Source organism: Pongo abelii, chromosome 4, assembly GCF_028885655.2.
Source record: "Pongo abelii isolate AG06213 chromosome 4, NHGRI_mPonAbe1-v2.0_pri, whole genome shotgun sequence".
In the NCBI taxonomy this organism is placed as follows: domain Eukaryota; kingdom Metazoa; phylum Chordata; class Mammalia; order Primates; family Hominidae; genus Pongo; species Pongo abelii.
Genome location: NC_071989.2, coordinates 21,742,419 through 21,767,033, shown reverse-complemented (window position 1 = coordinate 21,767,033; position 24,615 = coordinate 21,742,419). Strand labels below are relative to the sequence as shown.

General features: G+C 35.0%; 1 long non-coding RNA gene across 1 annotated transcript in view; it reads right to left on the bottom strand.

The window, feature by feature from the left end:
* LOC103890597 (uncharacterized) overlaps window positions 1-24,615 on the bottom strand; it is a 205,002-nt gene that overhangs the window by 168,257 nt on the left and 12,130 nt on the right. Inside the window, exon 2 of the long non-coding RNA XR_008525168.1 lies at window positions 5,100-5,255. This is a non-coding gene — a long non-coding RNA (uncharacterized LOC103890597). The remainder of the gene's footprint in view (window positions 1-5,099; window positions 5,256-24,615) is intronic.

The following is a 24,615-nucleotide window of genomic DNA, read 5'->3' as shown; positions in this document are numbered from 1 at the left end:
GTTAAGATTATAATAGGGTTGAAAAATTTCTATTACCATTATAGATTGATCACTCTATGATGTTTGCACAGTAACAAAATCACCTAACCACACGCTTCTCAGAACATATCCTCATTGCTAAGTGACACAAGGCTATATTTTATTTAATGATTGCATAAACATTTGTTGAGAAAAATCTGCATTCTAAGTACCAGGATAAAAGAGATTAATAATAAATTAATGATTAAATGCACACCATGATCAATCTTATCATTGAGGTCTATATGCTACATTTGGATTACATCATAAAGGCAGAGGTTAATCATCGCAACTTACACAACAGGATACAGATTGGATCAGCAGATAATTACATAATAGAATACAGTTTGTAACCTTCAAGATGCATTAAAATTAATTAGAATCAAACCACATTTGTGACTTTGGTTTAAATGTGCAAAACCTATTGATATAGATATAGCCAGGACATTTCTATTGTCTTTATATATATATATATATATATATATATGTGTGTGTGTATATATATATATAGTGTATATATATACGTATATATATACGTATATACACATATATACGTATATATATACGTATATACACATATATATACACATATATATATATACATATTTTTTTTTTGTGATGGAGTTTCGCTCTTGTTGCCCAGGCTGGAGTGCAATGGCATGGTTTCAGCTCACTGCAACCTCTGCTTCCAAGGTTCAAGCAATTCTCCTGCCTCAGCCTCCCAAGTAGCTGGAATTACAGGGGCCAACCACCACACCAGACGTATCTTTGTATTTTTAGTAGAGACTGCTTTCACCATGTTGGCCAAGCTGGTCTCGAACTCCTGACCTCAAGTGATCTGCCCCCCTCAGCCTCCCAAAGTGCTGGGATTACAGGCGTGAGTCACTGCACCCAGTTTGTCTTTATAAACCTTATAGAAATATTTAACTTTTAAAATCAACCACATACAATTAAGACTTTGATAAAAGTAATTAAGAAGTAAAGCAACGGAAAAAGCATTTTTAAAAACATATATGAATGATTGAAAGCCAGGAGTAAAATTAAGAATTGTATTAAAATATCAGTATTAAAATTTGCTATATAAATATTTAATTAATGCAGCTAAAATGTTAACAAACAAAATTTACAGAAGAAAAGTATGTTAACATTACTGAATCATCTTAAAATCTTATTAAAATTTAAAGTTCTTCTAAATTGAAATTATATCACAGAAAAAATAATGCCACATTGAAAAGTTTAGGATTAGAAATACATAATTATTTTTAAATATAGTGTTAATATACATTAATTATATTTCATTAATGTCTTATTATTTCTTGAATAAACTTTTTTCATGATACTGTTTAAGTGCCACATTCTATAATAATATGGAAAACAATACTACAAAATGTGGCATACAGTAATTTATAGGTAGTATAGCACACCTTTTATCTCTTTATAACAAAAACACAATGTGTAAATTAATATAACACTAAGTCCCATATTGTCATTTTTTGTCAAAGAACTATCTCCTTGAAAACCATCATCCTCAGATGCATCTCTAACTTAAAAAGACCTTAGAAACTGTAACAATTGTAAATGCATTATAACTTAAAGAGATATTATCTTCACATTAGAGGCTAACAGGCTTATACCTACTGATAGCTGACAAGTATTATAGGAATCCTGGCAGGCAAATTGTTGCATAAAAATTTTGTAATTTACTAACTATAAAATAATCTTTAGAGTTTAGAATCAGTCAAATAAGTAGAACAGACAATTGTTATCAAAGCCATATAAATGTCTATTAAAATTATTTTTTGCTACCCTCATTTTATCTCTGAAGAGACATCTTGTTAAAAAATGAATAATAGACACATGTAAATACCTAATTACAAGCAGAGTTAAGATTAAAATTCAGCCTCATTAGGGGTGGGATAGAAATCAGTACAGTAAAGAATATTTTGGTGCAGGTAGTTTGTTTCAAATGATTCAACCTTCAACATTACTTCACTTAAATTTTAGCAAACTTTCTGCTAAAATTTAAGCATACATACCTATGACACTAGACATATGTACTGTGTAAGCCTGGGCTAGGGGAGCTCTATTAAATGCTTACATAAATCCCAAAGATGTCCTAAGAAATGCAATTTGGAAAAACTTTGATGTGCTACAGCACGGATTTTCTCACACAGCAACAGAGCAGACACTTGAATGTCATTATACTCCTGCTTTCCACCTCCCTGTCAAAACAATAAAAAAGACCACAGGCCTGTGGTTCTGGGCTCCAGGGAACTGGTGGCTTGTTTAACTCACACTGCTGCTGCTGAATCCCATTTAGGTTTAGGGTTTATTTTGTATATGCCTTTGTACAGGCTAAATGCTGGTCTAGTTGAAAATCAATATAAAACAACCTTAATAGCATCTCATTTTATTGTGACTTTACTTTTTGTGTTGTTTTGTTTTTTACTTTTGGAGACAGAGTCTTACTCTGTCACCAAGGCTGGAGTGCAGTGGCATGATTATGGCTCAACCTCCAGGCTCAAGTGACCCTCCCACTTCAGCCACCCGAGTAGCTGATACCACAGGAACATGCCACCACATAAGGCTAAAGAACATTTTTTTTAGATGGGATCTCACTATGTTGCCCAGGCTGGTCTTGAGCTCTTTGCCCCAAGCAATCTTCCCACCTTGGCCTCCCAAAGTGCAGGGATTATAGGTGTGAGCCACTATGCCAGGCCTCTCTCATGACTTTAAACTTGAACATGCTTTTGTGCTGTGGCCGAGTTTAGGATCCCAACCAGCCTGTGATTACTGTGGTCACCACACAGATTCCCTCTTGTTCCATCTTTTATATTCCATCTTCTCACTCTCATAACTGTGTGGATAGTAAAACAATTATCCATACAGGTATGATATTGGCAAAGAAAATCACAAAATGTTTTAATGAGCAAATACTTTGGGGATGGTAATAATCTTTCTACCACCTTCATTGTCTTGTTTAAGTATCTCTACATTCTTCTTTAAAAATTAGGAATATATCTTTCTTGCTCTTCTGTTGTTGTTGAACACCAGAAGGGGATATTCCTTAATTCTCCATAGTTAAGGACAGTACAGCACAATATTCCATTCAGCAGGTGAAGTCAGTATGAATGAACGCATTTCAATCAGCAAATTGCTGGTTGTGTTGCAACTCCTAGTTATGATGTTTTGTGTACTTTGAAGGGCTCCTGTTAATTAAGGTATTTCTTATAAGCATTTAGAAAGATTTTTTTTCTTGGCATGTGACTTCAAAATTTGTCCTGATATTTTCCCTGTGACAATGTTTTGTGAATTGTAACTCAGCCACTTAAGTGGCTCCTCATAATAAAGCCACATGGTATCCATGTACACATATTTAACAAATCAAAGAAGTGGTTCTCAACCTAATATCTAGAGGAGGCCCTTCTTGTTCACTTTCAATAACTATGTTGAAGAATAGATTCTAAAAAGCTATTACTAAATTTTCTAATATGTTTTGAAATTTTTGTCCACAAAATCTATAAATCAATAACTGTATAGAACAGAGCATAATAATCCAATTAACGAATTTAAGATGTCATCTAGGCAGGAATGAATGCAATAAATAGGCCTTCTTACTTCAAAATCAACTGCAGAGGTAATGCATTGCCACTAGAATTGTGCGCTGTGTTGGTAATAAATTAACAAAAACATTGGGGATAACAAAAATCTACAAATAAAATGGTGTGTCATTTGTGAAATATAGTCACAAAAATGTTCAGATTTTTATAATTAACAGAAAAATTATTGTTTTTATTATCTCCAGTGTTTAACAGACACTATTCATGTATACATACAACATTCTTATAATAACTCTTGTGTCCATGTAAATAGCAGTCTTGCCAAAAAGAATTGATTATCATGTAGTAGTTTATAAGTGTTTTCATGCATAGGCTGCAACCTTTTAGAGCGCTATTCTAGTAAATTATTAATATTAACTTGATGAATACAATTCTAAGACATTTCATTTGAAGACATGTTTATTAACTATTAGGTTGCTACAAAAGGCATTGTGTTTTTTGCCATTACTTTCAATAAAAAATAGAACCAGTATTTAGAAATCTACTTTCAGAAACTTAATAAAATGAGAATTTGTCCTCTTTCACATATAAGAAGCCTGCATAATAAGCATTCTGTTGCTAGTACATAAGCTTCCCATTTTCATCAGGAACCTATACACTTACATTTCTCTTTTACTAACTTCAGTGCATAACTTCTATCTTCAAGGTGATTTCATGCTTCTAGCCACCATGTCTGTACTCCAGGACAGCAGCAGAAAATGTAGAAAAATAAAAAAGACATACCTCCCTAATGAGTCAACTGCACTTAAGGAGCCATCCCAGAAGTTTCATACGGCTTATTTTAATACAGCTGCATCCAGATGCAAGGCGTGCTAGGAAATGTGGTATTGTGCTCAGCTAAAGTTGGGATTATGTTAGTGAAAATGAGACCATGAACATTGGAAGGTTAAAAGCAATCTCTCAGGACATATACAATAAAGAAATTAAATTAAATCTTTAAGCAATGTGATAAACCTATGGAATGTTAACAGGCAAAAACAGCAACATTAAAAATTACAATGAGGGAATAAGGTATGATTCGTTTGTAGATGGTTTGTGTGTCATTAATCTAGGCAAAAAGTGATAAACACTTCTAATAGTGACAAAATGTATAAAAGAAATAATAATACACACCACGGCTAACAACATTCCATTTTGGCCTATTTACTGTTGTTAAGTCTCTATGGTTAGCATCAGAAATGTACAGTTTTGATAGCCTATGACCTCAACATGTTCAGTTTGATAGCAGAAAAGACAACATAAAGACAAACCAATCAACAACTAAGAATAAAAACTGTTTAAAAAGGACAATATTATCATAAGAACATAAGGATGTGATAATGTATTTGATATATAGTTTATTTATTGTTTTATAGTTTGATAATACATATAAATTTACTGCTCCTTCAATGTTAGAATCAATAGAATCATAGCAGAAGTAATTAAGCAGATAAAGATCAAAACGTCACCTTTATTACTTACTGTTTGAAAAATAGTCTAAGGCTGGTTTTACAGGGTTGCTCCTATCCATCACCTGATGTGAACTTTCTTAGGAAGCTTCAGGACTACACCAAAGAACCAGAACCTGCTCTTTCACTCTGTTGCATTGTGTGGAGTGCAGACCATCATGACTGCTCTCTACAAGAAAAAGAAAGGAAATAATTAAGAAACACACAAAAGTTTGTGAATTGAGAATCGCAAAATAGGTATGAAATTGGTCAGCTTTTTAAACTCACCAATCTCATAACTAACACCTGTCCCCATGCAGTGAATGAGTAAAGGATGGACAGAGTCCATAATGATTATTCTAGGGAAAGCCTTCTGAGTAGAAAGAGGAGTTTTGCAAACAGTTTTGTATAGTTTACTCTTATCTATGCACTGATAATAAATACGAGTTCCTAAAATTCTCTCTAGAACTCTAGGTAAATGAGATATTTCACTGCTCATGCTGTGTGACCTTCATATCCCATCTGCCTAGACTGTAAATATGCTTTCTGAATTTTAAAAGAATTAGTATACTATGCTTACATTAAGCAAAAAAGTACCCTTATTATGCAGGATCAAGTAACACTCTAAAGATTCATGTTTATGAAAAAACACTGATGATTCTATTTTATTATGTGTCTTCTAAAGAGAAAAATACTTGTGCTCTGCAGCATAATTTTACAGTGTGCTATTCTAAATACTTTCATTTAAACAAGATCATTATGAAAATGTTTTGCACACAGAAATATATTTTGAACACGTTTTAAAAAGATCACAAAGTATATGGTCTCTGTATGTGTTCAATTATTTTAATGCTTTCACTGTAACAGAAATTCTTAAAGAGGATACGTATTTGCATAATGCTGATAATCCTTTCTCATTTCTGTTTGTGCTTTGGCTGTTGTTATAACCACTGAAAGTAGTAATTATATGAGTGTATTATCCACGATTATCTTTAGATATATGTGCGTTTTCTTTAATTAAACTATAAACTCTAAATGAAAAATAAAAAAGAAGTCACCTCTTGTCTCTTTGTACAATATTAAAATTTTTTTCTTATATCCAGAGTTTCCCAAATGCCTGTTGCAAAATTTTACTTAGGGAGTAGAAAGTGGAGAATCAATACGGTAAAAAAAACTGTGTTACAGGGAAGGAGACACAGGGTAAGCATTTTCCTTATCTTCTCTCCTATATCTACATGCTGCACAAGCATAAATGATAGCAGTCACATGAACGAGTAGTTTTCAAGAACGTAGAATATTGTGATGAAAAAAAACCGCTTTGAAACATCGAATAATATAAAAGCCATTACTACTATAACTATTTTTACATCCATAGAAGGTAAACTATTTTTAGATATAAAATTCCTTCTAACAGTGGTCCTGATCATTTAACCAATATTTTGATAAAAGAAGGGAAAAATGGATATTCAGTCCAAAGATGGGCATGTATTCCCATGCCCAGTCAGGCAAAACTTGTGTATGTTCTTTAAAATAACAATTCATTCAACAAATAATTTTCAAATGGCTACTGAACACCTGGGAAGGTTCTAGACACAGGGGCTATACTAATAAACAAGAAGGAACTAACTGACAAGAATGTGCTCACTGACAATGAAACGTCTCCTCATGGAGCTTGAGTTCTACTTGAAAAGACAGAGAACAAAAAAATATTATTGCACAGAGTGTTAGTTATGTGTGAATTAAAAGACTGGTCAGTACTTGAAGGAGAAGGAGTGACAACAAATCTCACTTCCAGTTCTATTTACCTGAACAGATTAGTTCTATTTTGTTTCAATGCAACAATAGTCCTACGGTTAACAAGATCCACTACACAAAGCAAACAACTTATAAAATGCATTTTTTCCTTATATTGCAAATCAATTTTAAGTGGATCTACAAATATACAATAAATAATATAAATTAGGGATCGTTTGTTTCTAAGGTAATAAGTAGATTTGTTAATTTCACATAAATAATTTCAGAAGGAGAGCAAATGTAAACATGTGTTTTAGACAGTGGAGATGCCATTTTATTGTAAGACTATTTATAATCAAAGGTGAAAGTAATGAGCTTTCTATGTCAATGATCGTCCTTCTCTATTTCACCCAGTTCCAGACAAACCCAAGTCTTCCAAGCCTCTTCATATATCTGATCCAATAAAATCTACAATGAGTTCAGTTAGCATACACACACACCCCCCACACACACAAGCGCACACACACACACACACACACACACACGAGTGCATTGAAATACTTGCTCTAAGGAAGGAACACAGTGTATAGGCAACTTGTGTACTTTCTAAGTATGGGAAGACTATAATCCTTTAACAACTACATTTACTTTCTTTCACTTCTATCGTTGCTATCTACTCCTCAGAAACCTACTTAAACAACCAATAAATATACATGATGTTGTTATGAGAGTTTTGGAAATAATTCCTAAAAATTTGCATGGCTGCCTCTTTATATTTGGCAGCTTCATTAAGTATCACCCATGGGAACAACCCCTGCAGAATGATCAGAATATAAAGCATGTGAGCCCTGGGTTTCTCAGGCACTGGAAGGACCTGTCAGAATCCTCCCAGGTGGGTCAAAATTGCCGGGCTTTATACCTCATCTCCATTCATGTTTGCATGTCCGGTGCTCCAGGATGACCTAACATTGAGCCAGACAATGGTTACAGCTGAGGCAAACTTTGAAGGAGCTGAGAGCTGAAGGCTGCTTTGTAATATTGCTCCTAGCAGCCAGGGGGGAAAAGAAATCTTTTCTTGAAGAGCGATCTGTGTCCATCGCAAAATGTTTTTTTCTTAGCTCTTGTAAAATCAAAATTGTTTGCTTTTGAATTTTTTAAAATGATTCCTTTAAGATTCTTAATACCAAGATATCATAAGGGCAAGGAATTTCATAAAGAAGTATTTCTATTTATGTAATTTCATAAATTTATCTATACATAAATCAGCACTAAAACATGCCTTTGATACTAACAACTTGATTGGTTTGTGAACCAAATCTGTCATGCAAATACATACGGCTGTTTTTAGATAAGTTCTAAAGGTATTACAAATCATTTAATTTTATTGTGTATCTCAATATTCTGGTTGATGTATAAGTTTAAATAGAACAAACTATTTGACATTGAAATGTTCCTTATCAAAGGAGAAAGAATACAATTTTAAAGCCACACCGAGTGACACATAGTTCTGAATGATTTATTGGCTGTCTGCCATTCTGAAATGGCTGCCAGTCAATGTTACATGTGACATCTTTCAGATAGTGTGAACTCTTTTAAGCAAGTACCTTTCACTATAAAATTATAGCTGAAGATCATGAAGAGAAAAGTGTGGTGTTTATCTTAATGGGCTGAAAGACCTATTTCAACAGTTACAATAATTCAGAAAAATAGTCTCAAGTCTAGTATTTCAATAATGTTATTTTCATAGATTTTAGTCTCAAAGACAATGCTTCACTCTTGTAGAAAATGACTTTTCAAATCATCCTGGATTTCAAAATTCTTTCCATTACTTAATATTTAAATCACTGGCAGAACTTGGCATGAGGACTAGAGAGCTGTCACCAAGCAGCCAGTCATTTTTCTTGGCTTCCCATATGCCATGCCCAGCAATAGAGCATTTCTTAGGGGCTGAGGAATAGCAGCAGTTCTAAACACAGAGATGACATTAACAGGAATGAGAGGGTCCAAGCTGTTTTCCTAGACTAATTCTCATTCAGCCTGAATCAAAGTATTTTCCTATCATTATTATAGATACTTCGCTTGTGGTATTATCTATCTTTTGGCAATGTTGATTTTTTTCTGATTATCCAAATAAGAAATGTTAATGGAAAAAATCAGATATTAGGGGAAAAAAAACTCTAGAAATAAAAGTTAACCCAAGACAGTAACAATTCAATTAATTTATATGATACCTTAGGGATTGTGTCAATTATATTTTAAATGAAATTCTAAAAATTCAACACCTGTGTTTTCTCCTATGATTACATATTCAACTAGGGCACAATTGTAAATGGTTGTATTTGGTTGAATTTTTAGATTGTTTATAAGTTTTACTCTTGCAGACAATAATAATGGAGTTTCTTTGAAAATAAATTTAGTTGTTCTATAACCAAGGCATAAATATTCAATTCAATAAAATTAGCAAAACTATTAAATGAAAAGTATATTATCTATAAAATGCATAAATAAAATAAAATATCCTGCACTGATCACTTTATGTCTATGGTTACCCTATTGATTCTGTGCACATTTGCATATGGGTATATATGCAATTTTATAAAATGAAGTATTCACAGTGTACATAAATTTAGTAATTATTTTACCCCTTAAAAGTATATGCAATGAGTGGCATTTATATATAAATTTTGTTAACCTGGAAGAAGAACGTTATTCAAAAAAGCTATGAATTTAGCAATTTTCTGGTTAATTCAAAGGGCTTTCCAAAAATGTCTTTTAAAATTTAATTTCATTTATTTTCTCATAGCAGAATATGAGAATGAATATTTTTTGATCCAAAGTGGCTAGCAATAAATTTTTATTTTTATTATTTTAATTCTGTGAATTTGAGGAATGGACTCTCATTCCATATAAATATTATAATACTAATGCGATTGACTCCCTCCTTCTTATTAACAGTGTGCATTTTTACCCTCAGTGATTCAGTGCATGGTGTAGTGCTATAATTAAAAATGAATATTTCTTTTTTTAATTTAATTTTATTATTATTATTTTACTTCAAGTTTTATGGTACATGTGCACAATGTGCAGGTTAGTTACATATGTATACATGTGCCATGCTGGTATGCTGCACCCATTAACTCGTCATTTAGCATTAGGTATATCTCCTAATGCTATCCCTCCCCGCTCCCCCCCACCCCACAACAGTCCCCAGAGTGTGGTGTTCCCCTCCCTGTGTCCATGTGTTCTCATTGTTCAATTTCCACCTATGAGTGAGAACATGAGGTGTTTGGTTTTTTGTCCTTGCGATAGTTTACTGAGAATGATGATTTCCAATTTCATCCATGTCCCTACAAAGGACATGAACTCAACATTTTTTATGGCTGCATAGTATTCCATGGTGTATATGTGCCACATTTTCTTAATCCAGTCTATCATTGATGGACATTTGGGTTGGTTCCAAGTCTTTGCTATTGTGAATAGTGCCGCAATAAACATATGTGTGCATGTGTCTTTATAGCAGCATGATTTATAGTCCTTTGGGTATATGCCCAGTAATGGGATGGCTGGGTCAAGTGGTATTTCTAGTTCTAGAACCCTGAGGAATCACCACACTGACTTCAACAATGGTTGAACTAGTTTACAGTCCCACCAACAGTGTAAAAGTGTTCCTATTTCTCCACATCCTCTCCAGCACCTGTTGTTTCTTGACTTTTTAATGACTGCCATTCTAACTGGTGTGAGATGGTATCTCATTGTGGATTTGATTTGCCCTCTCTCACCACTCCTATTCAACATAGTGTTGGAAGTTCTGGCCAGGGCAATTAGGCAGGAGAAGGAAATAAAGGGTATTCAATTAGGAAAAGAGGAAGTCAAATTGTCCCTCTTTGCAGATTACATGATTGTATATCTAGAAAACCCCATTGTCTCAGCCAAAATCTCCTTAAGCTGATAAGCAACTTCAGCAAAGTCTCAGGATACAAAATCAATGTACAAAAATCACAAGCATTCTTATACACCAATAACAGACAGAGAGCCAAATCATGAGTGAACTCCCATTCACAATTGCTTCAAAGAGAATAAAATACCTAGGAATCCAACTTACAAGGGATGTGAAGGACCTCTTCAAGGAAAACTACAAACCGCTGCTCAATGAAATAAAAGAGGATACAAACAAATGGAAGAACATTCCATGCTCATGGGTAGGAAGAATCAATATCGTGAAAATGGCCATACTGCCCAAGGTAATTTATAGATTCAATGCCATCCCCTCAAGCTACCAATGACTTTCTTCACAGAATTGGAAAAAACTACTTTAAAGTTCATATGGAACGAAAAAAGAGCCTACATCGCCAAGTCAATCCTAAGCCAAAAGAACAAAGCTGGAGGCATCACGCTACCTGACTTCAAACTATACTACAAGGGTACAGTAACCAAAACAGCATGGTACTGGTACCAAAACAGAGATATAGATCAATGGAACAGAACAGAGCCCTCAAAAATAACGCCGCATATCTACCACTATCTGATCTTTGACAAACCTGAGAAAAACAAGCAATGGGGAAACGATTCCCTATTTAATAAATGGTGCTGGGAAAACTGGCTAGCCATATGTAGAAAGCTGAAACTGGATACCTTCCTTAACACCTTACACAAAAATTAATTCAAGATGGATTAAAGACTTAAACATTAGACCTAAAACCATAAAAACCCTAGAAGAAAACCTAGGCATTATCATTCAGGACATAGGCATGGGCAAGGACTTCATGTCTAAAACACCAAAAGCAATGGCAACAAAAGCCAAAATTGACAAATGGGATCTAATTAAACTAAAGAGCTTCTGCACAGCAAAAGAAACTACCATCAGAGTGAACAGGCAACCTACAAAATGCGAGAAAATTTTCACAACCTACTCATCTGACAAAGGGCTAACATCCAGAATCTACAATGAACTCAAACAAATTTACAAGAAAAAAACAAACAACCCCATCAAAAAGTGGGTGAAGGACATGAACAGACACTTCTCAAAAGAAGATATTTATGCAGCCAAAAAACACATGAAAAAATGCTCACCATCACTGGCCATCAGAGAAAAATGAACATTTCAAAGACAGATTATGTACTTCCAAATGCCAAATCATCACTAAATAGCTCTGTGGCATAGAGGAAATTTCACAACCTTTTAGTGCCCCAATTTTGTGGAAGAATGGTTAGGAGGCTATTGCAATAACAAAAGAAAATTTGAATAGCTGTATCCAACATGAAAAGATTGTTAATAGTATTAAATGAGTTACTATAGGTAAAACAATCAGGGAAGTAATTAAAGAGAATCTGCACTAACATTGTTTTATTAATTTGAAATATCTGTACACAATCCTTTGATTCATTTGGAATTTGTTTTAGTGTATTTTAGAAAATAAGGTGTATTTTTTATTTTCTCCCAAAACAATTCTTCAAGACAACTTTTCAAACAGTAAATTCCTTCTTTGTTTATAATACGTATTTTAATAAAGTGACTTGTCTTCATGATTTTTAGGACATCTGTTCTATCTAATTTATTGTTCAGCATTCGTCTGGTATTTTCTGGGCAGCAATTAACCCCTCTGAACCTCTGAGTGCTCACATTTCCTTGATCCATTTCACCTAGCCGATCAATCCTTCTTTACTCATAGTCTAAATTTTTTTTTTAGAAATTCTGAGAGTGCCCCAAACCTTGGTCTTGGGTCTTCCTTCTATCTTATTTGTCTTTCCACCTGATCTTAATTATTTACATCATATTATACCCTATCTTTATGGTGACAAATCCCAAAATTATGTCTCTGACCTAAACTTATCCTTAAAGATTTGGTTGCAACTTATTAAGAAATCAGGTTCAATGTAATACATGCATTGTTGATTTAATATGCTCATCAAAATACTTAAAATTTTATTTGAATGCAAAAAAATAAAGCTTTTAATTTTATCACCTATTTAATAATTTTGACAAAAACATTATACCAATCATTATTAATTATTGCTGGGTTTTAAAATATTATCTGATTAAATATTTTTGACTTTGAAAAATAGTAACAAATGCTTCTCTCTTTCTTGTCCCCTTGAACCATACTTGATATTGCTTTTTCCAAATCTGGGCCACAAGTTCAGAATATAACCTGTTAAAATATCTTCTATGTATAAACTATCTTTAAATTTTCTTGAGAGAATACTGAGTAACCAAAAGCATTGCTCCTTCACCCTACAAAGGAGAGAAAAATAAAAAAATCACATTAATTTGTTATTTTAAATGGTAATTAAAGCTATTGTGAGGGCTCTTTCATCGGCCAATCTTGTGAACAAAAAACAGCTCAAATTTATGTGTAAATAAAATATATTGAGATGAAGCCTTTCATTCAATGTGTGATTTTCAGTTCAAAAAAACACACTGATGTTCAAGAACAAAGACTGGTACAATAACTATCTACAAAATGCTTTTGTTACTAGATTTTAATTCCTTCATCAAACAGACACAGTCAAAGTTGATAGTGTCACTAGATCTACAGGTCTATCAATATCCTTCCCACCATTTAATATGTTCTTAATCTCAGGGAAATTCTAAATCATATTCTTCTAAATTGTACAGTTGACTCCTGAACAACACAAGGTTTAGGGGCATCCAACCTCCCTAACCCCTCCCCACCACCCCAGCACAGTCAAAAATTCACATATAACTTTGGACTCCCCAAAACTAAACTAAGAGCCTACTGTTGACTGGAAAATCCTTAGTGATAGCATTAACACATATTTCGTATGCTGTATGTATTTTACACTGTAGTTTTACAATGAAGCTAGTTACAGAAAAGAAAGTGTTATTAAGAAAATCATAAGGAAGAAAAAATACATTTACAGTACTACAGTATATTTATTTATCTCATAAGTTTACAATCCTGTGTTTACAAGATGGATCCTTCTTCTGAAATGGCGGCACACACAGCTGCAGACCTCAATCTAGGGTACCTATGAAGCAATTCATTTTTTTCCTGTAATGTCAGGACCTTTCTCTGCTTCCTGGAAGAACTTTCAGCATCACTAGCAGCACTTTTTATAGGTCTGAAGGTGTTATTCAAGGTTTATGGTATTGCACTAGACATCATGAAAAATACAGGAGAAACATGAGAGATCACTTTTTACTGTGTTAATTTACTGGAGAGACAAGCTACTCACAAGAAGATGATTAGCATTATGTGGCATTTTAAGTGAATACTCACAACACTTGAGTTCACTGCAAGAACAACAGGTGGAGGCTAGGAAATTATTCCAGTAGTACAGTATGTACTACAGTTAATTTTGTGCAATTATGATTTAATTTTGCATATTTTTGTTTTACTTTTCTCTCAACTTCAATTGGCTGCATGTATGCTCTGTGTGTGCCTATGTCTTGATAAATTTTAACTTTTTATAATAGATGCATATATATTTCATTATATTAAATGATCACTAGTATCTACATATAATTTATGCATTCATGACTTATCATTTTCTTAGTTTTTTAATATTTCTTGTGTAGATGGGTCACCTGTTATCTTTTTCAATTTGTCATAAATCTCCAAAAATTTTCTAATATATTTATAGGAAAAAATTTACATATGAGCAGACCCGCACAGTTCAAACCTGTGTTGTTGAGGAGTCAACTATATATTATAATTTCAGAGAGGATTCAACTCTTTCATTCTACTGGCAATGGGTTAACATAAACTTTAGTCAGAACTGCTGAGCTTTTCTGGCACAATGAGAACAAATTGACCAATGTATTTAACCAATAGCTGGGGGAAAATTTTGCTAAAATTGGTAAGTATATCTTTATATAACTATATCCTTATAACTTGTCTCAACTTTCATCAGATTAATCCTAGCAAAACTGTAAAATGTCTCAGTAAAAATCTTAATGAATTTTTCATAACAAGTGCTGTCAATAGATTTTAAATATGTTCTGATCATTATTTGTGTCCTGTTGGCATGGAGAAAATCCTTTTTTTTTTTCAGCCTGGGGAATCCCAAACTATATCTCCACTAACAAGGAAATCATTTTACTGGAATTTTTATTAACTAACGTGGCAAAGTTTTGTCAATTAATCAGACTTCACTGTCCATATCACTTTCAACCTTTTGGGAAGGTAGAAAGATGGAATTCTGAAACGAAAGTTGGTAAAGTTCACAGAGATCGTCAAACCTGCATGGTCTAAGGTATTTCTTCTTTCTGTGGTTCATCTGTGGTTCATGAGTTAGTAACAGCTAAACCAAGTGTCCAGGAATATTAGCTCTGATTCTAGAAATCTACACTCATTTAACTAAATGCTGTAAGGACTCAGGAAATCCATTATTTCAACAAAAGTTACTGAAGACTTTCCCCATTAGTATCCTAAACAATGTCTGCAATATTGGTTTTCATACCCGCATACCTTGTCTTCTAAGAGACACGGCAGACAAAGATCACAGGAAAAAAGTCAATATCAGGCAGAGCTAACAACCAGCAAACCCATAAGTCTTTAAAAGACTGATCCTTTGATTCCTATCTCTCAAGTAAAGAGGTTTAGGTCATCTTCATATTACAGGAAAGTATCCCTACCAAAAACTTCTAACTAATGACTCTTAGGATTCTTCCAAAAGCAAATAGTCTTTGGGAGAAGACAGCTTCCATCAAATGCCTTTGGATCAAGTGAATCACTATATGAGATATCAGTATCTGCAAACCAAGATCCACATAAAAAGATCCATTGTTTGTCATATTTAATCTGTATATCTTGAGTTTTCATTTTCCTAATTAACTTTTTTTATCTTTTTATGCTTAAGGTTACATTTAATTACTTTATCTATAAAGCTACTATTTCTAATTTCTCTATGCCATCCTTAGTCACTCTCTGGAAGAGTCCAGAAGCTGGCTGTAATTTGTTCACAATTTGGCTAAACATGCAGTTGAATCAGTGCTAAGCTGCACACATTTTCCTTAGGATGCCACTTAGAGGTTCTTTTTTAACATCGATTCCTAAACATCTGGGTTTATCAATAATTGGACTCACTATTTATTGTTATTTTATCTGACAAACAGCAGAGCATTAGATAAATAGAAATCTTAAATCCTAACATGCTGCACCCAGGAAAGAAAGCTTATGCCTACAGCAGAACAGCACTTAGGGATCTTTAATAGGATGCAACTTCTGTCACTAAAACTTCAGAAAGAAATGTCTTAAAAAGAAGAGAACAAATGGCACATACTTAATTCATTTCTCACATTTACACATCATAAAAAATTCTTATTACATATTCAAGCTCCTGTCACATCTACCTCTTCCTCCATGTGATAACATCTTCATTTTATATCCCCAAAAGTGATTAATAGCAGAATGGAGCTGAAAGCAATCAATAAACTCAATCAACCTTAATGACTGCTACTGGATTTGTGGTACCAGAACCTATTGATTATTACAGCAATCTTGACATAAACTAACATATTGATGTGGTAGTCAGAATACTGGCTCTTCAGAGATGCTGGGGTCCTCATACAGATAATTTATAAATTTGTTAGCTTACCTGACAGGACAGAGTTTGCAAATGCAATTAAAGTTAAGGATTTTGAAATGGAGAGACTATCATAGATTTTTAGATGGCCAAATGCAATCATAAGATTCTTTACATGTAGAAGAGGGAGATATAAAAGGAGAATGTGAAGACTTGCTCCTTCATTTGTAGCTTTGAAGGTGAAGGAAAGGAACTGTTATGAACTGAATATTTGTGTCTCCCTAAAATTAATCTATTGAAGATGATTGGCATTGTTCAAATATCAATAGACTATTTTCAATAATCTATTAATTGGCAGTGTGATAGTATCTGGAGATGGAGCTTTTGGGAGGAACCTAGGTTGAGATAATGCCATAAGTGTGGTGTTCTCATGATAATGTTAGTGTTCTTATAAGAAAAGGTGGAGATACTAGACCACCTCCCACCCAACCACCCTTCTCTTTCTCTCTCCATAAACACGTATCCAGGAAAGGCCATGTGAACACAGAGAGAAGGTGGCCATCTACTAACCAGAGAAGGAGTGGGCCCTCACCATGAACCAAACATACCAGCACCTTAATCTTGGACTTCCCAACTTTCAGAACTCTGAGAAATAAATGTCTGTTGTTTAAGCCACCCGGTCAATGGTATTTTCTTACAGCATTCCAAGCTGCCCAAGACAGGGAACATGCATCAAAGAATGCAGCTGGATTCTAAAGCCTGGGAAAGGCCAGGGCATGGATCATTCCACAGAGCCTATAGAAGGAATGCAGTCTTCCAATGCTTTGATTTTAACTCAGTAAGACCTGTGTTGAACTTCTAACCTGGAATACTGCTAGACAATAAATTTATGTTGTTTTAAACTACTAAGTGTATTGTAATTTTTATAACAGCCACAGGAAAATAATACATTTGGCAAATCAGTGCATGTTTCATGATGGTCAATGATATGCCCCAGGGTCCATCTTAGCCATGATTTCTATCCCTTCAAAAACCAAAACAAAATAAAAAAGTAAAACAAAAAGACCAATTTTACTATATAACTTGATTTTTTAAAATATTTTATATTTATTTAATCCAGTATATCCAAAATATTGTCATCTCAGCATAAAACAATATTAAAATTATTCAGTTTTACATTTTTTAAACTAAATCTAGTTTGTATTTTACACATAGCATAAATCAATTCAAATTCACCATATTTCAAGTGTTCAATATCTACATGTCACTAGTAATGACTGTAGTGGACAGAATTGATCCAGATTTCCAAGTGCATTGGTATAAAACTAACCATGTTTTTATCTTATTAAAACAAAAACAAAACTCCTCCATACTATGTCTATGTTCCTTTTGCTTTTAATAACATTGAACATATTCTTGTTTTTAATTTAATTTTGTCTGTATTTAGTTCTATTTTTTGGTTGTTGTTATTTCTTGTATGCTTGGCATCAACTTTTTTTTCAATTTCTTAGACTATCTAAACTATTATGCTCTAAGTTTAGCTCAATTTCAATCAGCTACTCACTTTGAAAGACTCATTTAACTCTCTTAAGCCATTCTCCACAAACATGAAAAATCTTCCTCTCACTCTTCCCTGCTGAAACACTGCAAAAATATGTCAAAATGGTGTACTTTCTTGGCACAGAGTTTCAATAAACTTAGTTTTGCTTTAATAACAAATTGTCTGAATATATTTCAGGAAGTTCCACTGGTAAAAGCATAAAATAATGTTAGTTCACGTCATCTTTTGTAAAGTTATGATTGTGCCATAGTATCAATTCTTGTCAAAATTTGACTTCAAAATCAACTTAATATGCATCAACATAGATATTTTTTAGTAATTCTAGACTCCAGGTGCTCATTTAAATAATATGGGTACATAAGACTGAACAAAACCAGTTGCTATTGAATGTACATTTTAGAGAAATACTTCATGCACAGCTGTGTTTTGTTAAGTAAGGAACTTGATGACATAATCAATATCATGGCAGCATACAACTGTTTGGTTAGTATGTCTCTTTAAACAAGCACATATGCTCATTCATGGAGTGTGTATTTGTATCTGTGTCTGTGTCTGTGTGGTGAAGCAGCAAGCAATAATTGGATGTCTTAATCATCTAACAGGAAAAAACACCTAAATAATCAAAAGAAATTTTGATTTATTTATTAGTTCGACTGAGCTTTTCTCTTGAATGTAACACAGATGGTCCCAGATTTACAATGGTACAACTTTACAGCTTTACCATGGTACAAAAGTGATAAACATTCAGTAGAAACAATACTTTTATTACCCATATACCCATTCTGTTTTTCACATTCAGTATTTAATAATTTACATGTGATATTCAACACTGTATTTAAAAATAGGCTTTATGTTTTTTTCTGACTGGCCAATGTAAGTGTTCTGAGCACATTTCTTAAGTGTATTTTTTTTTAATACTTTAAGTTCTAGGGCACATGTGCACAACTTGCAGGTATGTTACATATGTATACATGTGCCATGTTGGTTTGCTGCACCCACTAACTCATTATTTACATTAGGTATTTCTCCTAATGCTATCCCTACCCCATCCCCCCACCCCACAACAGGCACCAGCGTGTGATGTTAACCACTCTGTGTCCAAGTGTTCTCATTGTTCGATTCCCACCTATGAGTGAGAACACGTGGTGTTTGGTTCTCTGTCCTTGCGAAAGTTTGCTCAGAATGATGGTTTCCAGCTTCATCCATGTCACTACAAAGGACATGAATTCATCCTTTTTTATGGCAGCATAGTATTCCATGGTGTATATATGCCACATTTTCTTAATCCAGTCTATCATTGATGGACATTTGGGTTGGTTCCAAGTCTTTGCTATTGTGAATAGTGCCGCAATAAACATACACGTCCACGTGTCTTTATAGTAGCATGATTTATAATGCTTTGGGTATATACCCAGTAATGGGATCACTGGGTCAAATGGTATTTCTAGTTCTAGATACTTGAGGAATCGCCACACTGTCTTCCACAATGGTTGAACTAGTTTACACTCCCACCAACAGTGTAAAAGCGTTCCTATTTCTCCACATCCTCTCCAGCACCTGTTTCCTGACTTTTTAATGATTGCCATTCTAACTGGTGTGAGATGCTATCTCATTGTAGTTTTGATTTGCATTTCTCTGATGACCAGTGATGATGAGCATTTTTTCATGTGTCTGTTGGCTGCATAAACATCTTCTTTTGAAAAGTTTCTGTTCATATCCTTTGTCCACTTTTTGATGGTTTTGTTTGATTTTTTCTTGTAAATTTGTTTAAGTTCCTTGTAGATTCTGGATATTAGCCCTTTGTCAAATAGGCAGATTGCAAAAATTTTCTCTCATTTTGTAGGTTGCCTGTTCACTCTGATGGTAGTTTCTTTTGCTGTGCAGAAGCTCTTTAGTTTAATTAGATCCCATTTGTCAATTTTGGCTTTTGTTGCCATTGCTTTTGGTGTTTTAGTCATGAAGTCCTTGCCCATGCCTATGTCCTGAATGGCATTGCCTAGGTTTTCTTCTAGGGTTTTTATGGTTTTAGGTCTAACATTTAAGTCTTTAATCCATCTTGAATTAATTTTTCTATAAGGTGAAGGAAGGGATCCAGTTTCAGCTTTCTACATATGGCTAGCCAGTACCATTTATTAAATAGGGAATCCTTTTCCCATTTCTTGTTTTTGTCAGGTTTGTCAAAGATCAGATGGTTGTAGATGTTTAGCGTTATTTCTGAGCCTCTGTTCCATTCCATTGGTCTATATCTCTGTTTTGGTACCAGTAAAATGCTGTTTTGGTTACTGTAGCCTTGTAGTTTAGTTTGAAGTCAGGTAGCATGATGCCTCCAGCTTTGTTCTTTTTGCTTAGGATTGGCTTGGCAATATGGGCTCTTTTTTTGATTCCATATGAACTTTAAAGTAGTTTTTTCCAATTCTGTGAAGAAAGTCATTGGTAGCTTGATGGGGATGGCATTGAATCTATAAATTACCTTGGGCAGTATGGCCATTTTCACGATATTGATTCTTCCTACCCATGAGCATGGAATGTTCTTCCATTTGTTTGTGTCCTCTTTTATTTCGTTGAGCAGTGGTTTGTAGTTTTCCTTGAAGAGGTCCTTCACATCCCTTGTAAGTTGGATTCCTAGGTATTTTATTCTCTTTGTAGCAATTGTGAATGGGAGTTCACTCATGATTTGGCTCTCTGATTGTCTGTTATTGGTGTATACAAATGCTTGTGATTTTTGCACATTGATTTTGTATCCTGAGACTTTGCTGAAGTTGCTCATCAGCTTAAGGAGATTTTGGGCTGAGATGATGGGGTTTTCTAAACACACAATCATATCATCTGCAAACAGGGACAATTTGACTTCCTCTTTTCCTAACAGAATACTCTTTATTTCTTTCTCTTGCCTGATTGCCCTGGCCAGAACTTCCAACACTATGTTGAATAGGAGTGGTGAGAGAGGGCATCACTGTCTTGTGCTAGTTTTCAAAGGTAATGCTTCCAGTTTTTGCCCATTCAGTATGATACTGGCTGTGAGTTTGTCATAAATAGCTCTTATTATTTTGAGATATGTTCCATCAATACCTAGTTTATTGAGAGTTTTTCGCATAAAGGGCTACTGAATTTTGTCGAAGGCCTTTTCTGCATCTATTGAGATAATCATGTGGTTTTTGTCTTTGGTTCTCTTTATGTGATGGATTACATTTATTGATTTGCATATGTTGAACCAGTCTTACATCCCATGGATGAAGCCAACTTGATCTTGGTGGATAAGCTTTTTGATGTGCTGCTAGACTCGGTTTGCCAGTAAATTTTTGTTAAATGTACTAAATGCATTTTTTACCTAAAATATTTTCAACTTATGAGTATATCCAGATCCATCATAACATATCTTGGCCTGTGGTTATCAGGATGTAACTCATTATAAGTCGAGGTACATTTGTATTATATCCCATGTACACACACACACACACACACACACACACAGACTTAATCTGTTTACAGAAATAAAAGGAATAAAATACCATTTCTATTATACACCAAAACTAGCCATCTTGACAGATACTTCACTCTGAAAAATAACAGTTTATAGCTACTTTACAGATTAGTACAAGAATTTGGTGATTCTGTTTCAGAGATTTGATTTCACATTTCAATAAGTAGGCCGCTCCCTCTGCTAAGCCTGGGAACGTAATTCTTTTGAAAAATTATCTGTGCTGTAAAATTACATGTCATATTGGGAAAAGGACAATCGCAAACAGTAGTCACACATAAAATCAAGCAACACAGATATCCTTTTCACATACAGTGAAGACCCTTGTCAATTTTGAGATTACACAGGAAAACAGAATGGGGGACAAGTGTCTCTGACACACAGAAAGAAAATCCCTTGAAGAAGAACACAGCTGACACAATCAAAACATACACAAAACTGAAAGAAACAAGGTGAGTGCTTTTTATATTAGTTCAGCTGTCAAGAAAGTGTAAAATAAACCTAACATTTTTTTACTAAGTGAGGATTTTCTTTTTTGAAACATCATCATTTATATTTATCCAGTTTGCAACTTCATCAGCTGAATCTCAGGATGTGTTCCATGACACTGAAGGACAATTAAATCATATCCATGCCAATATATGAGAAGCTGACAGGAGAACATGGTGGCACTTGAATTAATGTCTATCATTAGATAGAATTTCTGATCACATAATTTAAGTTGTAGTTTTCCATACAATTTAATCAAGATAAGCACTTATTAGGTTAGTGATATAGTTTGGCTCTGTGTCCCCACACAAATCTCATGTTGAATCGTAATCCCCACGTGTCAGGGGAGGGGTCTGGTAGGAGGTGATTGGATCATGGGGGTGGATTTCCCATACTGTTCTCGTGACAGTCAGTGAGTTCTCACAAGATCTGATGATTTAAAAGTGTGTGGAACTTCCCCCCAGCTCTTCTCTCTACTGACACCATGTAAAGAAGGCGCCTGCTCCCCCTTTACCTTCTGCCATGATTGTTAGTTTCCTGAGGCCTCCCAGTCATGCTTCCTGTTAAGCTTGCAGAACTGTGAGTCAATTAAACCTCTTTTCCTCATAAATTACCCGGTAGTTCTTTATAGCAGTTTGAGAAGAGATAAATACAGAAAATTGGTACCAGAGAAGTGGGGCATTGCTATAAAGATGCCTGAAAATATGGAAGTAACTTTGGAACTGGGTAACAGGCAGAGGTAGGAAGCAGTCTGGAGGACTCAGAAGAAGACAGGGAGATGTGGGAAAGTTTAAATCTTCCTAGAGACCTGTTGAATGGTTGTGAACAAAATGCTGATAATGATTTGGATAATGAAGTCCAGGCTGAGGGGGTCTCAGATGGAGATGAGGAACTCATTAAGAACTGAAGAAAAAGTTACTCTTGCTATGCTTTAGCAAAGAGACTGATAGCATTTTGACCCAGCCCCAGAGATCTGTGTAATGTTGAACTTGAGAGAGATGATTTAGGGTATCTGGTGAAATAAATTTCTAAGCAACAGACCTTCCAACATGTGGCCTGGCTGCTTCTAAAAGTTTATGCTCATGTCCATGAAGAAAGAGATGGCTTGAAACTAAAACTTATATTTAAAAGGAAAGCAGAGCATAAAAGTTTGGAAAATTTGCAGCCTAACCATATAGTAAAAAAGAAAAATCCACGCTCTTGGGAGAAATTCAAGCAAAAATTTGCATAAGTAAAGAGGAGCCAAATGTTAATAGCAAAGACAATGTGGAATATGTCTCCAGTACATTTCAGAGACCTTTGAGGCAGCCCCTCCCAATGTAAGCCTAGAGGCCTAGGAGGGAGAAATTGTTTAGTGGGCTGGGCCCAGGACCCTGCTGCTCTGGGCAGCCTCGGGACATGGTGCCCAGTGTTCCAGCTGCTCAGCTCCAACTGTGGCTAAAGGGTCCAAGGCACTACTCAGGCCATTGCTTCAGAGAATACAAGCCTCAAGCATTGGTGGCGTCCACATGAGGTTGGGCCTATGGTTGAGCAGAAGGGAAGAGTTGAGGTTTGGGAACCTCTATCTAGATTTCAGAGGATGTATGGAAATGCCTGAATGTCTAGGCAAAAGTCTGCTGCAGAAGTGGAGCCCTTATGGAGAACCTCTACTAGGGCAGTGCAGAGGGAAAATGTGGGGTTGGAGCCCCCACACAGAGTCCCCACTGGGGCACTCCCTACTGGAGCTTTGAGAAGAGGGTCATAGTGCTTCAGACCCCAGAATGGTAGATCCACTGACAGCTTGCACAGTGTGCCTGGAAAAGTCACAGGCACTCAATCCTAGCCTGTGAAAGCAGTTGTGGGGGCTGTGCCTTGCAGAGCCACAGAGGCAGAGCTGTCAAAGCTCATGGGAGCCCAGATATTGCATCAGTATGCTCTGGACGTGAGAGATGAGGTCAAAGAAGATTGTTTCAGAGCCTTAAGATTTAATGACTGCCTTGTTGGGTTTTGGACTTGCATGGGGCCTGTAGACCCTTTGTTTTGGCTAATTTCTCCCTTATGGAATTGGAGCGTTTACCTGATCCCTGTACCCCCATTGTATCTTGAAATTAACTAACTTGTTTTTGATTTTACAGGCTTATAGGCAGAAGGGATTTGCCTTGTCTCAGATGAAACCCTGGACATGGACTTTTGAGTTAATGCTGGAATAAGTTAAGACTTTCAGTCTGTTGGGAAGGCATGATTGGTTTTGAAATGTGAGAAGGACATGATACTTGGAAAGAGCCAGAGGAGGAATAATATGGCTTGGCTCTCTGTCCCCACCCAAATCTCATCTCAAATTGTAATCCCCTCATGTCAAGAGAGGGGCCTGGGTGGAGGTGACTGGATCACGGGAGCAGATTTCCGCATGCTGTTCTCACGATAGTGAGTGAGTTCCAAGAGATCTGATGGTTTAAAAGTGTGTGGCACTTCCCTCCTTGTGCTCTCTCTCTCCTGGTGCCATGTCAAGAAGAACCTTGTTTCCCCTTTGCCTTCCACCATGATTTTCTGAGTTTCCTGAGTCCTCCCATTCATGCTTCCTGTAAAGCCTGAAGAACTATGAATCAATTAAATCTCTTTTCTTCATAAATTACTCAGTCTCAAGTCATTCTTTATATCATTGTGAAAATTGACTAATACGGTTAGCAATTTTATAGAACATTTGTGATTTTGAGAATCAGGCACTTTTTTTTAATAATCGGACTGCTTATCATTGTTTAACTCCTTGCAACTTATAGTTAATGCCTAAAACTTTGATGACTTTCATTACATTTCAATGGC